We start from the raw sequence: 17,989 nt of genomic DNA, 5'->3' as shown, positions 1-17,989 counted from the left end.
ATTTATTTATTTTTAATTTTTTAGTTGTGGATGGACACAATATCTTTATTTTATTAATTTATGTGGTGCTAAGGATCGAACCCAGTGTTCCACGCATGCAAGGCAAGCGCTCCACCACTGAGCCACAACCCCAGCCCCAGGACTAGACTTTATTATTTCATTTCTTTCTTTGCTAACCAGCAGGAATGATTTTATAAGGAAGATTAAATTAAGTTTAGATTAAAGAAAGAGCCCACTTTTTTTTTTCTGAACATCTAACTTGTCATGTAATTAGGGCAGCTAGATAAAATTTGAGACATATTTTGAAAATATTATTCATTGTTGATGTGAAACTAAAATTTAACTGAGAGTCTGCATTTTTATTTGCTAAAACAGGCCACCTTGCTTGCAACCTACCATTTATTTGCTATGGACATGGGATGCTGAGGTTATTCAAGGGTCTCTTTATCCCACTGCCTACTTTAGCCACAAATCTCAATCATTATATAGTTTATTTATGGTGCCAATTGGAGCAAAAGACAGATCTAAACCCCAATTTTATTGGGTTACTGGCTTGTATCAGTATTTCAGAAGCAATGTATGGCAGAGAAAAAGAAGTTCCATATAAACTCTCCCCTGCTGACAATCCACAGGGATAAATACTGTACTGATACAACTGAACCTGAGATGTGCCAATTATTTTCTTTTCAATATGTTCAAAATATAGAGTTTCACATTGAGTTCTCACAACATCCTTGCAAAATGGTTTCTGAAATTGTGAAGGAGCCTTTTAACTATACTGTCAGGATATGTGACATAGCCTTTATGCCTTAACTCCATGGCCCACCATCACTAAAGTGCCCTGCCCTTAGGGAGCAGTGAGTCACACATCAAGCTCTCAGGATGATACAGAATATGCAGGCTGGTACGGCCAATGTCGGCCTTCAAGGTTACATTCTGGCCCATGACTTGAAGGCTTCTAATGACAGAACCCATCTATCTACCATCAAATAATACCAAGCTATTTGTCACTGAGATTACTCCATGGGGAACCCACTCTTTTATGGTGACATACAGATAATCTGCAACATTGAACAAAAATATGTTTCATATGTTCTAAAAATCTGACTGGAGATGTAGCTGAGTGGTAAAGTGCTTGCCTAGTATGTCAAAGGCCCTGGGTTTGATCCCTAGCACTACACACACAAACAAAAATCAATGGCTTTATTGTTCCTGTTTTATGTTAACTGTATTATACAGCTCTTGAAGAATTTTTAACATTCTCAGCCACATTTTTGGAGATTAGCAAGTCACCTACCAAAGTTTCAAAGGAGTAAGAAATGGATAGGCAAGTTTGGATGAGGAATTAGGAAAGACAATTGTGGAGGAATAATTCTGAGGGAGGACAGATTTGGGGGTGAGAAATAGGAATATGGGAATGAGGGGACTTTATTAGAGTACTAGTAGTAACAGAGCACAAAAATAAATTTCAGCTCCTTCTGAAAATGGATTAGTCCTGAGAAGAGCCCATCCTACAAAGATCAAAGAGACTTCTAGGGCCATAAGATAGTACTGACAAATGCAGTACTTAGACAGGACATCATTAATAAGCATCTACTATTTGGGACAGAAATGATAAAATCTCATTGGAACTAGAAAATATGCTCTTACAAAACAACAAATATTCCAACATTTCAATATTAATCAGTCATTTCAACCACTTATAAAATTACAGAACAAGGTGTGATTGGAATCAAGCTGTGGGATTTTGTTCTGTATCTTCTAGGCAGAGGTAGGGGTATAAAATGATGAGCCTGTGCTCCTATCTTGATAAACCATAAAACCCTCTATCACTTCTCCCTTCTGCTAGGCTATTTCCCCCATTTCTGTTTTTATTGGCATGTGGACTTGCTCACGTCAAACAAGTGAAACAAGATGGCAAGGTTAATTTCTTTAAGGGAATGTGAATCAACACTACTAGGGAAACAAAAGGCACCAGTGTGTACCATCTTTAAAGCAAAACAAAAGAACACACTGGTAGAGTCCGATCTGTGGTCACCCAGAGGCTGCAGAACCAGTGTGGATTCTGGGGTTTGAGCAATCACAGAAGACCAGCTCCTCTGAACACAGACTGGCATAAGAACTTGGGCTTCTGTGTCATGTGCTAGAGTTCAAATCCACACGGCTAGATGTGCTCCCGGCTGGACTGCTCTCTCACAAGTTAGTTTTCTCATTTGCAAAATAGAGTAATAATAGTACCTACTTATTTCCAGGGTTGCTGTGAAATTAAATGAGAAGATGAAGAAACATAGGGCACCCAGAACCCACATTTTTAAGATCTTAGTAAATTTATTTACTCAAAGATGATAGGCTATTGCATGAATCAAAATTGATTCTTATAAGTAATATTCTAAATTTTATCTAATTAATCCATTTCTTCAAAACCTGCAAGGAATCCTATGTATGTGAATGTCCAATGGTCCAGTTCAATCTCCTCATGTATATTCAATGTCAACTGCTCCCCTCCTTTTATCCCATTTCCATAAGTTTAGAATGCTAATCCCAAGAAATTGTAGTTCTACTACCACCCATGTTGTCTGTGCATTTAGGGTCAGGGACAGGGATATACCCAACTTATTACACAAAGAGAAAAGATCTCTTACTGTTGCAGGGCTGTTTTGAAAATAGCAAAGATAAGTAAACTTTTTCTGAACCTTTTATTAAAGCTTCCAACATGAAATTTGCAATTAGGTGATGATTTGTAAGCTAACACATTTACAAAGAGCAGGAATGCAAAATACATTAAACAAAACAAAATCAAACACCGTGGCTTTTAAACTCCTCAACATGAGTTCATTTCTCTGTTCATTAGTATCTTGTGGAATGACATGGGGTTTTTGACCTTTGCCCCTGACTTTGAGACAGTGATGGAAAGGGGATGAGAAATCATGAGGCAAAGGTTGAAGGGCCTTGAGTCCAAACACCTCCAGCTTCTGCTAGACGTTCCTGGGCTATAGCCCCAGGTTGCATTTTTACCAAGAATTCCCACAGACTGATGGTTCTGTTGCCTCAGCGCTGTTTTTATGAGAGTGTCACATGTAAAACTATGTAAACAGAGTGACAAGGAGGTCATTCCTGCTTAGTGACCTGTACTAGGAAGATCTATTTTTAGAAACTGCTTCAGGCTGCTATGCCCTTGGAAAGAAGGCAAGTTGCAAACTATTGCTGTTTAAATATATACATATATTTTAATATTATATATATATATATATATATATATATATATATATATATTTTTTTTTTTTTTTTTTTTTTTTTTCCTGTGCATTTGGGTTGTGTTCTCAAATGCTTATGTGTTTTCAAAAAACTTCTTCAAGTTCAGAGAAAATGAGAACTGTCCCCAAGCTCTATTTGAAATAGCAAGTTTGAATTTCAAACTTTACCTGCACATCAAAGCTAAGAAGAGGCTTGGTGCTAGAAATTTTGGGAGAATAACCATGGAGTTGCTCAAATTAACATTGATCCCGTCCTTTTGTGTCTTGTAGGGACCAACCAGACAAGGAAAGATCTAGAGGGATGACTTCACCCAGCCAGAGGTAGGCCTTTCTGAACCTCCTAGGGCTACAGGCTGCAAGCTTTGTGGGTGCGAGAATCCCCAGACAAATTTATTCCACAGCAGGCCCCCTCCCAGTCTGACTTAGACAAGGGCTAGGCATTTGTATGTTAAACAGGCATCACAGCTTTTTTTGACTCAAGTTGTGGAGAAAGTTCACATTTTAAGGAAAAAAGAATGCTTCAGAAAGAATATAGAAAAACAGGAACGATATTAAAGAGCAAGAAAAAGAATCATCAGGTAAAGCATGACCACACTCACCTCAACTAGAGCTCAAAGATTTGGCCAGAAGGAAATTCCTTTTACCATTATTTGAAAAAAGAGTTCAAACAGCTTTAAGGGTTTACAATAAGGAGAAGTTAAATTATGAACCAATCACATACTATGTGAATAAACTAAATCAGAAACTAAAATTGAACGTAAAATGTTATTAGTAACATGGAAAGATGTCCATGAAATAATAAGTAAAAAAGAAAGCCTACAAAAAAAATCAGTAGCATTTGTAATATGATCTCATTCTTGTAAAAAATGCACATGGGTATGAAGGATTATCTATATGATCAAGGATTTAAAATATGGGGCTGGGGGTGTAGCTCCACTTGCAAGATGCTTGCCTAGCATGAGTGAGGTCCTAGTTTCAATTCCCAGCACTGCAAGAAAGAAAGAAAGAAGACCCCACGTAAGCCATACAACTCAACAAAAAAAGAGCGCTTGCCTCTGGAGTGTTCCGTATTTTTGTATATCTTGGCTGACTTGGTAGTGGAACATCTGACTTCTCTTCCTCATTCCATGGTTTACCAGACCTGTGACCTAAGGCTAAATCCTTTCATTGTTTGGTGCTTTGACTTTCATAAAGCAGGAGTTGTTCTCCGGCATGATGCCTCTGGGAGTTTGCAGAGGGGCTTTGCCTGTGATCTCCTACCCGTCTTCACCCTCTACCATACTCAAGTTCTTTTAAATCTGCAGTAACTCTTTTCCATTGATTCCCCACCCCACACCGCCTTGACAAATTTGATTTTTGTCTAGTTTAGGTTTAACTCTCACTGGCAAGAAACATAAGCCAAGTCCACCTTGAATCTTGCTCTTACCCACATCAATTGGGTGGGGATGCAGTAAAATGGCTACATGTGGTAAAGAACCCAATTCTCTTGGAAAACAGAGGAGCATGCCTCCATTCAACAACTATTTGCTGAGTGTGGGTACTGGCTCCTGATCAATAACTAGTATTGAAATTATTAATGAAAATGAGCTATTTTTTTTCTTTATACATGTCATCTTTATTATCTCCAGACCAAGTAGGGATGTTTAACTTTACATCCCTAATGAGAAAAATGAGAGTTAAAACCCATTGTCCAACTTGTGTTGCCAACCAAGTTTTTTTGGATTCTAAGCCACTGCTCCCAACCACTACACAGCACACTCTGCAAGGGGTAGGGGTGGTGTAGGAGTAAAAAGTAACCTCAAGTAACTGGTAACTGCAAAGGTCACTGACTGCAGTCAGGCTGGGAAAAGCCAAGGGCACGAAGAAGAGCAGGTCCTGCCAAAGGAAGCATCCCAAAGGCCAGGCTTCCAGAACAAGGACTGGCAATGGGTCACCTTACTAAGCAGTGTCACAGGGGAATAAAGGTGGAAGGCAATTTGATGGATCTCATTTCAGAGAGGGGGGGAAAACATTCAGATATGGTTATTCTTTGGTATGGGATATAGGTAAAAAGTGTGGTTGGTTTAGTGATAAGACTATTGATAATGTGCCACAAAAAATAGACAGGGAGGATAAGCCCAAACAACCTGTCCCAATAAACTAATGCAAGAAAAAGGACTTGCCCTGTTTAATGACATAATTAAGAACACCCAACATTTAAATGGCAATTTACTACACCAGTGAGGGAGGCATTGCTACTAGGATAACTTGGTTTGGGGACCTTGAGAGTAAATGGTAAAGCTGAGAGGCAAAGTCAGGAGACCCAGCTCGAAGCAGGTGCTCCTAACCACCATGCACACAGCTGCTACTAGAGACACTTTCATGTTTATCTCACAAATATTCAGTGAGCACATATTATGTGCCAGAGACCATTCCAAGCACTGAGAATAGCGCATTGAATAAAAATCTTTCCATCAAAGAGTTTATATGCCAAGGAGAGGAAAAAGAATGTATCACTCATACATGTGTGCTGCATGCATGTGTGTGTGTGTGTGTGTGTGTGTGTGTGTGTATGTGTAGGGGGAGAGAGAACACAAATCAAAAATTGCATAATAGAAGATTGAATTTAGTTACAAAAACACTTTAGTAACATGCAACCACTAGTCAATAGCAATGGTTCTCTTTTCATTGTGTGCTCCCTTAAGTTATAAGGATGAAGGAAAAAAGGTCATGAATATGTCCCCCGAGACAGTTCCATGAAAGACTATTTAGCTGTCTATTTATGGATCATACTTACAATCAATAAATAATGATGGCTGGTTTCTAAGAGACACCTTTAAGGAAATATTTCAAAGAATCCCCTAGAAATGCTCCTTTGAATCACAGCCTTCACGAGAACAACATAGCAACCTTCCTTCATGAGCAGTAAACACCCTGACCAAGCAAACGTCCCTCCAAGTGCAATCTTACACACCCCACCCACTAAGCAAACACAGCATCAGACTGGAATCTGACAACAGAACCAGGGTGGAGTGGAAAATGGCATTTTTGAAATGTACTCACAAACCAAACTAAGTAATCTGGCAGCCAGTGGACAGAGCGACAGAGGCCTCTAGATCAGGCACGGCAGTTGGATAAATCAAAGGCACAAAGAGGCGAGTCTCAGAGGTATAACTTTACCAAGAACTAACTTTTCAAAGTTGCCACCTGCTAAGATGCCCAAGGTAACAAAACCATGAGGAGACAGGTGGCAACAAATACATATTTGAGGCAGCCACTTTAATAAGCGACAGTCACAGAAAAAGACTCTACGGTCCCTCCTGAGTCAGACAGAACTAGGGGTTTCTCTGCTTGTTGAAGGCTGAGAGCCTGCTTAGGATGCTTAGTAACTCCAACCTATGCTTTAAGACTCCAGGACTTTAATATGGCACTTGTGATCTTGGAGCAATTAAATTAACTAAAAAGTAAAAATATATAATCCAGAAGGAAGGGGGACAGCAAAATAGTGGAACTGTTCAGAACAGGGCAAAACTGCCAAGACCTTCACACATTTGATTTCCCATTAAGACCATGTGTGGTGCTGGGAGCTGTGGTTGCATCCTTGTAAACCTAGCAACTCCAGAGGCTGAGACAGGCCCATGGCAAGTTGGAGGCCAGCCTGGGCAACTCAGTGTCTCAATACAAAAAATAAAAATAAAAAGAGCTGAGATATAGCTCACTGGTAGAGTTCTTGCCTAGCATGTGCAAGGCCCTAAATTAAATCTCCAGCACCTCCCCCCTCCCACCACAAACACACACACACACACACACACAAAGAAAGAAGGAAAAACAAAAATAAAATGTGTGATGTATGGTATTTACCAGTACTTTCCAGGGACCATTCCTCTACCCCTTGCCCCAGTGAAGTGGGGGACTTACTTACACTAAAGCTATACAAAATGTGATTTTGAAAAGTCGGGGACAGACAGAGTCAATGAATATTCCATAAGGATAGATGAGGGCTCACATGTTGGCTCTACTCCAGGGCCTATGAAATGGTCTTCATGAGGTGGGTCCATGTAGATTGAGCACGTCAGTGGTTCCAGGCCATCTTTCTTCCATGGTTTGCTTCACATGAGCACCACCCAGAAGCCATGTGGTAGCTGGCAGAGCAAGCATAGCAATGGTAATATGATGGGAATGGTTTCACCTACGCCAACCTACCAGACATCAGGACCTACAGAGCAATGGCATGTGAACAGCCCTGGTGACAGATGTTTGTGAGAGAGGACCACAACAAGTGCTGTCCGTTGAAAACCCATTTCCCTGCCCATTTAACAATAGTAGCTTCATTTACTTAAAAAAAAAAAAAAATGAGCAAAGTGCCTTGCGTCTGTAATTTCAGCTACTCAGGAGGCTGAAGCAGGAAGATTCCTTGAGCCCAAGAGTTCAAGGTCAGCCATGGTAATATAATGAGACCTTGTCTCTTAAAAAAGAAAAGAAGAAGAAAAAAAAAAAAAACCTGAGGTTTAAAAAACAATTCACTCCTTCCTATGTCTGTAATGAGTGAAAGAGCTCCTAGAAATGCAAAACCCGAAGCAACTGTGGGAGACCCCCTTCCCAAGCAGCCTCTCTAGCTCCTAGTCAGTCCAGAGCTCTCAGCAACAGGAATCTGCTACATTTTTGTGCTTTAGCTCTCCACCACCAGGGAGTCTCTGCTCTACTCTGACTCTCATGGCAGACCTTCCTGAATCTCCTGCAGCTACCCTCCCTAGATTCCCTTTCATTCTTCCTATCTTTCTCTACATCTCTGTTTCTATCTACTCATGGTTTCTCTTTATCACTTCAACTTACAGCTTTAACCAGTGGTTCTCTGACTCTGCTGCACATTAGAATTATTTAAGGAGGCTTCAGAAATTCCAGTTACCAGGCTACACCCATATCAATTAAATTAGAATCTCTGGAGGGGGGACCCACGCATTAGGCTTTCATTAGAATTTTTTTTTTTTCTTTTTCCTGGTGGTTGTTTTCAAATCTTTAGGTAATTCTAATGAGTAGCCAAGTAAAAGAAGGAGTGGCTTTAAACCATTTTGATTCAAGAATGCAAAAATTCCGATTGTTTACTTCACATTCTAAATTCGAATTATCCAAATTTATTTGTTCTAGTCCATGTGTCCACCCTTAGAATGGGGTGGGGAAGGGAGGAGGATTCCACCATAACTTCTTTGTGAGCTCAGAACTCAGATCTCATATTCCGAAGGCTCAGACAGATATTTGAGTGCCATTCTTTAGTGGTTGGGCATGGAGTGGTAACTCCAGTTTGGAATACATTTGTTTGAAGTAAAGCCAGACAAATGTTATCCCAGGAATGAAATTGGGTCTTTTATCATCAAACCTCCTTCCTCGGAAAAGAATAGAGTATCCCTTTGTATGTGGCTAGTATTCCGTGCATAGCTAATGAGCATATGTAATGCATTGAATAAAAATAGCAGTTATCTTTATATGCTACAGGGAAAAAAAATGTCCCTTTTCTTATTACAGTAAGGGAATCTTATTGCATACCTCTCAGGAAACCCAATAATGTGTTACGTGAATTTTCCATGGGAAGGAACAACTGGTTAGGAAATAGAATACTGTACTTCTGTACAGTGACATTCAAGCCTAGAACTCCAGAGAAGCCAAAAACGGCTCTGAATGTGGCCCTAGCAGGATTGAAATACCTCCTCAAAGCACACGGAGCAAATTCCCATGATGCCAGGCCTCTTGGAAAAGTTTCTGAGGGTCGAAGGCCACCGCAGCTGCCTCCTTCCCCCTCTCTCAACCACTTGCTCAACTGGAAAAAATGTTCAGAGGGTAAATTACCACAGTTCTCAGGTCTACTGATTTCCTCTCTGGGGAAGTCTAACCCTGGGTCCCAAAACGGGATGTGAATTGTACTACAGTTTGGGATTTGTATTCATGCCTCAGGTATTTGCCAGTTCCTTGCCTAAATTAAAACTTCAAAGACCAGAAACTCACATGATAATGGTGGTAGGGCAGAGGGGGCTGGGAGGTCATCACAGATATCAGGGAGACATGCGCAGGTGAGAGGTATCATCCAGGACAACACAGAAGTAAGAATTCTATCATCCACCACATTGGTTGATTGCCAATACAGCTCCATTGCTCTCCTTTCTGAGGAGTCTCCATATTGACACATCCCTTCCTGCATCTCCACGGGTGACTTAACCACCCACAGAGAAGAGCTTGGGACCCTTTTAATATCCTGAGAGACAGTTCTTGGATTTTACATGGAGAAAGACTATTTCTCTTTTGGCATCAGTATTCAGGTGAGGTGAAAGAGGCCACACGCACGCACACAGATGAGTACCTGGAGTTTCAAGAACAGTTTGCAATTGCTTATAAAAAGACTGATGCATCTTTCCTATTTGTTCTCGACTCCTACTGCCTGCCCACTTGGTATTTATCTTTTGACATCTTAATTTTACCAAAGGCAGCATTGTGCTGTCCAGAGAACATTATGTCTTCAAATTGCTCAGCCCGTGTCACATGTTCCTATAAAAACTAACCAGTTAATTCAATCTGGTGAATCTGTGGAACAAAAATGCACCAGACAATGCAAATACTTGCCTAGGATCCCCTTCCTGAAGTCTAAGCTTCCTTTTCTGGAGTTCAGCTCCCTACCAATGAACCTCAGGTGTTTTAGAATCACAATTCTTCCAACTGAGAATCGCCCGACAACATGGCAAATTTGTTACTATTCCTAATCTGAAATGGAGTGATACTTCCCTTCACAAATACATTTTCTCTTATCAAAAAGGTTTTACTCCAAAGCCTTAATACCTGTATGTTCTCATTTACACAAACAGCGTCATTAAACAGAATAATCATAAGAGGATGTAGTCAAGTAAATTTTCATGAACTGAGATTATATAATTGAAGTTCCTCATGGAATAATGATGTATTATTTTACTACAATGAAGTATTTTCATATACACTTTCTTATTTCATCTTACAGCAATTGGTATGGAAGATATTATTATCGATCTCCATTTTAAGAGTAAACATGGGTCACATTGTACCATGGCATCATGGTCAGAACCCAGAGGCTGGAATCCAGATTCAATGCTGTCTGTAATTCCCATAGGAGAACTGGCACCTCACTGCTGCACAATCTAGTTTGCAGATTGTCCATTTATATGAGCAAAAGAAGATGTTTTCTATGTTTTAGAAAAGTTTTGACTCTAAACTTCATTGCTTAACATACAGGGACTTTTGCTTTTTAAAGCTTTTAATGAATTGTTTCTTTGAATTGTTTCTTTAGAGTACTTTAAAATAATAAAAAGAGATATCAGGGCTTAATCAGAGCAAGTTTTTAGGAATATAGATGCTTAATTAAAACTACACTGAGATTTCATCTTACTCCAGTCAGAATGGCAATTATCAAGAACACAAGGAACAATCAATGTTGGCGAGGATATGGGGGAAAAGGTACACTCATACGTTGCTGGTGGGACTGCAAATTGGTGCAACCACTCTGAAAAGCAATATGGAGATTCCTCAGAAAACTTGGAATGGAACCACTATTTGACCCAGTAATCTCACTCCTCGGCATATACCCAAAAGACTTAAAATCAACATACTGTAGTGACACAGCTACATCAATGTTCATAGCAGCTCAATTTACAATAGCTAAGCTACGGAACCAACCTATGTGCCCTTCAATAGATGAATGGATAAAGAAAATGTGATACATATACACAAAGGAATATTATTCAGCCCTAAAGAACAATGAAATTATGGCTTTACAGGTAAATGGATGGAGCTGGAGAACATCATGCTTAGGAATATAAGCCAATCCCAAAGAACCAAAGGCTGAATTTTCTCTCTGACATGCGGATACTGACTCACAATGTGGGGTGGGGAGCGCAGGTTCATCCATTAGACAGAGGAGAATGGGGGGAAGGGAAGGGCAATGGGAATAGGAAAGACAGTAGAATGGATTGGACATAACTTTCCTATGTTCATATATGAATACTTGACCAGTGTCATTCCACATCATGTCCAACCACAAGAATGGGAAGTTATACCCGTGTATGTATTATAATAGGTCAAAATACACTTTACTGTCATATACAACTAAAAAGAACAAATAAAAAAATAATTAGACCACACAAAAAAATAGTGCATTTTCATAGAATAGAGTCAGCAGGTGGATCAGGGTAAGGAGGTGGCAAAACAGGGTGAAGGATGTGGGGAGGGATGACATTCTAAGAAATTATTTTCATTTATAAACTGTGATCATGAGTTGGAAAAGGAACTGGTTTGCCCAACCCTTTTTATTAATAGTTAATAAAGTTAATTTTGTATCCATTAAGAGGGACTTAAAAAACATTCACTCATTACAAGATACTTCTTTCAAGATCATTGACTTGCAAATCCTGGGCGAGTTTCAGAAACTCAATCTAGAAATAAAAGGTCACAGAAATCTGACACAGAGGTGGCAAGTGTGTGAGCCAGCCATTCCATTCCATTTCAATAATGTCATCACACCCATTTGTAAAAAAGAAACTATCCTGTTAACCCTCAGAAATGTGGACTGGTTCACTCAGAGGAGTGTGGGCCCGAGAGTGGTAGAGAACTTAGTTTCAGTGCCATTTTTATGAGGGAGGAAGCAGCTGCTAATGCGACACACTTTTATTTCCAGAGGCTGATCCAGCCAGTGACTCTTAGGGCCAGCTGGGTGTCTGCAGCAGCCCTGTGTTTCCCCTGAACTCCCACAGGAAGTTCAAGGTCAGTGGGGAAGGCCTCTCTGCCTTTTCATTTAAAATGTCAAAAATCAGTTTGGTGTCTCTTGTTTGTTGGTGGGTTTGTTTTGTTGTTGGTGGTGGAGTTTTTGTTTCTGTTTTTAAGTCTCATTTTTAAATTCATTTTTATTTACATGTGAGAGCAGAGTGCATGACAATTCTTATTACACAAATAGAGCACAATTTTTCGTATCTCTGGTTGTATACAAAGGATATTCATACCAATTCCTGTCTTTATACATGTACTTTGGATAATAATGTCCATCACTGTGGTGATGGAGGTTTTTTTGTTTTTGTTTTTGTTTTTCTGGTTTTTCAGCCACTCAAATATTTCTCAAACAAGAAGGGCCCACAGAGTGGGAAGGACTCTTCCCAGGCTCCACTGCCTGAAGTGTCTGGAGACCACTAAACCTACATTCTCAGAGACCCAGGTTCTTATTTTGACTACTAGCATGTGGCCTGGGGCAAGTCCCTACCTGCCTTTGGATGTACTTCTCTCATTTCTACACCCAGGCAGACCCGTGGGTTGAAAGTCATGAGACCTGAATTGTCCCTCTGTCCTCACTACACAGGACAAATAGCCCAGCCTGGAGCACACATATTTTAGGCAGGAGCTTAACTGTTTTTTACTTATTCAGCCCTCCTTCCTCCCCAGTCTCTCTTTTCCCAGTAAAATGTGACCTCCCAGTACTACTTGTACACACACACATACTCAGTCAAGTAAAAAATAAGCATCCGTTTTCAACCCACAGAATAAACAGGAAGGGTCAAGGCTATACCAAACTTGAAGAGGTGGTGGGGAGTCCACTTTGAAAAGGAGCTTATTTTTCTGCACCTTCTGCTCTGTGTGAAGCTTGCTGTCTCTGCCCAGAAAGTTCATTTCTGAGCCACGCTCCTCCCATTCACGGAGAACCCCAGTCCCAGTACTAGAATTAGGGGCTTCTCAAAGAGGTAATTTACTTGACAAAAATGCATTTTGTTTTTAGTTGATGCATGATATAATTATCATACTAAATACTGGACCCTCATATTTCTCAGTTAAGCCTCACAGAGATGAAATGATTTGCTCAAAGTCATAAAGCTAGTACCTAATACCCTCAGACTTCAAACCAGACAATCTCAACCTTTACCACCCTCTCAGGTATTCTCTCTGGCTTTCGCCCGGCTGGTATGGGTCTTGTCAAAAAGTATAATACCAGTCACTATGAAATATAAAGTTTTTCTTTACCAGCTAAAAATAACAACAACAAAAAATAAATAAATAAAATGTAAAGTAAACAAAAACAAACTAACTGATGCCAGATTTAGAAGTGGGATGGATGTAGAAGCTGGAAGAAGGATTGGCTCCACCCTGGAAGTTGGGGAAAAAAAATCAGTACTGGGATTAAGGACTCAGTGGGTATAATGTCATTCTGATGATCTGATTAATGACAGAAATCCGAGTCTCAAAGTAAAAATATATGTTTAGGGTTGAGTTTATAGTTCAGTGGTAGAGTGCTAGACTAGCGTGTGTGAGGCCCTGAATCTATTCCCCAACATGCAAAAAAAAAGAAAAGAAAAATGTGTTTAGTTGAATACACAGCAATTCTGGAGGGGAAATGTAGCCTCTCATTTTTCAGATTTAGGTTTTAGGTTATCCATGAACAGCAGTGAACGTTCCCTACAGTCATTTGTGTCATATTCAGGGATGTTAAATCAAACGTGAAGACCCTTTCCTTTGCCAGTTTCCCTTCTGAAGGTTACCTGGCCCTCAGACAAGTATTTTATACATATCTGCCAAATAAAGTCTCTCTGTTGGTTTCAGAGAAGATCTGGAGTATTGACCTATTTGGTTCCATGTCTGGTTTCTTAATTAATGTCCTTTGTACTGTCCTTGCATGCCACAAAGGTTTTCCTCCCACTGAGAGATGTTTATTTTCCTTTTGCAAGGTCTTTTCTTTGACCCACTTATTTGATCATTTCTTCTTCATTTATCCAGTGCCAGCTGTGGACCTTCTCTCTTTGTGCACCAAGCCTCAGACACATTCCCCTTGCAGCAGCCACCCTGCCTCTTGGCTCTCTCCTCCCAGGGAGAGCTAAGCTCTACCCTCTTTATGGGTCAGCGGATCTCCAAAGGTCTTTGACCCACAACTCACTTGAGACTTTGCGTTTCTCTTGTCACTGTAGCCTTTTTCTACTTTTGATTGTTTTCAGTCACTGGGTAAGATACCCTAAAATGTATGTAAACACCTCTACTCTGCTCTGCATTCCTGGCATTTTTATGATGGAGGTGGAAGCCAGGGGTGTTGCCTTCGCCCACCCAAAACAACCTTAAAAGAGGTAGATAGAGCCGGGGCTGCTGACATCTACATTTTGACTATACAAATAATTTCTCCAGGAAACATACCTACCCTCCCTGGATTGTGTTTCCAGGTGGTCATCCTATTCTTACTTTGTTTGAAATATAGAAATAACTTAGAAAAAAAAAAAAGAAAGTGAATAAATGAAATATCACAAGTTGTTCTCTCAAGAATTAAATCAAAAGGAAATGAAATCTCAGGATGATGACTCATGCCAAGATAAAAAGGTACAACTTCTTAGGCAATGACAGCTCTGCTACTACAGAGCCAGGTTGATCCAGAGTGAAGTGACTTCTAGTGAGATCTCTGAAAGGTAGAGCAGGAATGTCCATCCAGTCTCCTCAGGATCCCTATCCCTAAGATTGTGCCAAGTAGACAGCTTCCTTTTCCTCAGACTCTGAGAGTTCAACTATAAAAACCAACACATAATAGATGAGATAAGACATTTTCAAAAGGGCATCTTAGAGACAAAATGTTTCCCACACCAGAAGCAGAGAGTGCAAGACTGCTCCTGCTCCGTAACCTTATCATTTCATTAGCATATCTAAAGAAAGAATGTGTCAATCAGAAAGGGGATTTCGTGTTGACACACAGAGAAGAAATGAGATCCGAGAGGAGCTGTTTCCTAGCATGATTCTCTGCGGTTCAGAGGAGAGAGTCCCTGATTTTTCTATAGGAGCATCTGGGCTGCCTGATGACTAGTCCTCAGTGGGCAGATGGGCCATTTGGCCAACAGAAAGGATGCTAGCCCACATTGGCACCCACAGATCCATGCTCCTCCCTCTGAGCCAGAGTTTATCACACCAATGCCTGACCATACCTAGGCTTCCTGTTTTGTTTTTCTGTAGGGATGAAGTGTGCTGATTCTTGGTCTAGTTGAACTATTTTTCCCACTTAAAGTGGTCTTTTTCAAACTAAGCTAAGGCATTGGCATTCTGATTTACATCCTTCAGTTTCCTGAGAGTTTGCATAATGTGACTTAACAAACCTAAACTCCATGATCTCTGGGAGAGTCCTGACCAGTTTTAGATCTATAAGGCGGTACCAGCCCCTAAATGGAATAAAGCTTTCAGATAACCGGGCATCCAGCATATTTGGTAATATGGCAACGCTCCTCCATGTTACCACAAACCTCTAACCCGGTTCAGAATAATATTGATGAAATATTGCCCATATGCTAAGTACTTAAATTTTATGAATTAAAATCCTTATACTGCCCTTTTGAGGCAGGAATTATTATTCCCATGCTACCAAGGAGGAAATGGAAGTTTAGAGAGGCCCAAGGTCACACAATTTGCAAATGACAAGGTCAGAGTCCCATCTCAGGACTGTATTCCAAAGGTTCCCCTAGAAGTAATTTAAGCCTCACATCCCATCAACTAGACAACATGTCCAAAAAGCAGCACAACTACTCTTCACAGCCAGGAACGGGAAAGCCTATACCACAGTCCACAGCAGGAGTGCAGATTCCACTGTTGGCCTTCCACAGGTAAACACCTTCAGCACTCTTCTGGAAACAGGGAACAGGCCTGATAATTCTGATCCTTTCTATCCTTCCGTTTGAAAAACCACTACCACTTTTTGAAATGACTGCTTGCTTTGCTCAAATCTTAATCCAGAGGAATGGTGCCTATGCCTAGAGTTGGCCAATAACAATATAAATAATATCAGGAGTATCTCTTGTTACCAAGCAGAGTAGTCCCCTTCATCTTCCCTATTATCTTATTGAGAGAGTTGAACTTCACACCCCCCAATTTTAGTGCAATATAACTAACCAAACGATAGATATTTAAGAGTACAATGTAATGGCTTGACATATATGCACATTGTATAATGATTAGCACAAATGGATATACACATATATCATCCCACATTGTGTGTGGGGCGGGGCGGTAAGGACACTTAAGAATTACTCTTAGCAGGTGTGGTGGCATGCACCTGTAATCACAGCTACTCAGGAGGCTTAGGCAGGAGGATTGAAAGTTCGAGGACTGCCCAGGCAACTTAGCAAGACCCTATCTCAAAACAAAGTAAGAAGGGTTGAGGAGATATAGCTCAGTGCTAGGGAGTTTAACTAGCATGTTGGAGATTCTGGGTTTGATCCCCAGTACTGGGGAAAAAAACAAAACCAAAAACTACTCTTGTAGCAAATTTCAAGTATATAATACACCCTAGTCAGGCTGTTCATTAGATCCCTAAAGCATATTCATCTTATAACTGAAAGTTTATACCTTTGGACCAATATCTCTCCATTTCCCCCAGTCCCAGGCCCTAGAAACCACCCTTGTACTTTCTGCTTCTATGAATTTTACCTATTTCACTCCTACATATAAGTGAGATCAGAGTATTTGCCTCTCTGTGCTTAGCTTATTTTACAAAATGTTCTCCAGTTTCATCTGTATTGTCATAAATGGCACAATGTCCCTGTTTTTTATGGCTGAATAGTATTCTGATATGTGTGTAGATGTGCGTACTGCATTTTATATGTATGCATATAAACACAACTCATTTTCTTTACCCATTCCCCACTTGATGGACACTTAAGTTGTTTCTGTATCTTGGAATAAGGTAGGCATTTTAATCCTCACTTAAAAATAAGGAAAATAAATCTTTTTCGATGTTGAATAATTTGCCCAAAGTAACACATCTAGAAGGCGATAGCCCCATAATTTGGACCCAGGTCTGATCTGACTCTGGTGACTTTGCTTGGGGACACTGCACCACTGGAAGCCAAAGAGGCAACTTCAGGCTGATGACCCTGAAGAGAATTCAGATACACAGCACACTGATTGAGCAGATTCACCAGAGCCTGGAGACACAGCGGATCACACCCTTGGCTTTGTTCTTGGTGGTTGGGAGCAGCTGCTACTCCCCTGAAACACTGGAGGAACGAATGAATCGCAGGATTAATTGGTCTCATAAGAGACCATCTCTGGCCTGATGAGATTCCTCCTTACCTTCCACAACTTGAAAATGGTGGTTACTAATGACTCCAAAAGTTATAGTCAACTGAATATCCTCAAATACTATAACACTGGTTTCCATATAATGCAGATGAAATCCAGTCAATGAAGAAATATCCAAATACATAAAATGTGCAGGTCTAGGGCTGAGTAGGTCAAGGTAACACTGCTCCAGTAGCATGATGAAGCAGAACCAGCAATCTAGGCTATTCTGGTTTTTCTTAAATCTTAAGAGGTTAAGAGGTAATTTAATCTCTTGCCTGTAAAATGGGGATAGCAATGGCTACCTCAAGGGGCTCTCATGCAGAGACAATGAGCTAACATACAGAAACACCTCAAATAGCACTTGGTTTATAATAGGCATTTAAAAATGCCCTTTTCCATAAATAATTCCAAGAGTTGGTTTCTGGGAGTATAGAGCTTGTTACTTTAAAGTATAAAATCCAATCAAAACCAAACCTTTTCCAACACAGGAAGCAATGCTACTGAGACCAGAAAGCTAGAAACAATATAAAAGACGAATTCACCGTTTTAAGTAACCCTGCAGGTTAAGCGTGGGCTAATGGAATGTCACCTAAAGCTCCAAGCCAACTGCTTTTGCTAGTCCCTGGAGACAATGCTGCCTAGAACTCTGACCACAACCTGGGTGAGTGTCACTTTTCATCAAG

The 17,989-nt window shown here is 40.3% G+C and overlaps 1 protein-coding gene across 1 annotated transcript in view; it reads right to left on the bottom strand.

Annotated features, from left to right (window-relative positions):
* The window catches only part of Shroom3 (shroom family member 3), a 302,185-nt gene that overhangs the window by 184,676 nt on the left and 99,520 nt on the right, over positions 1-17,989 (bottom strand). The gene's annotated exons all lie outside the window — the stretch shown is intronic.

Source organism: Callospermophilus lateralis, chromosome 8 (genome assembly GCF_048772815.1).
Source record: "Callospermophilus lateralis isolate mCalLat2 chromosome 8, mCalLat2.hap1, whole genome shotgun sequence".
Lineage (NCBI taxonomy): Eukaryota > Metazoa > Chordata > Mammalia > Rodentia > Sciuridae > Callospermophilus > Callospermophilus lateralis.
The sequence above is the reverse complement of the archived record's forward strand: the minus strand, read 5'-3'. Positions and strand labels throughout refer to the sequence as shown.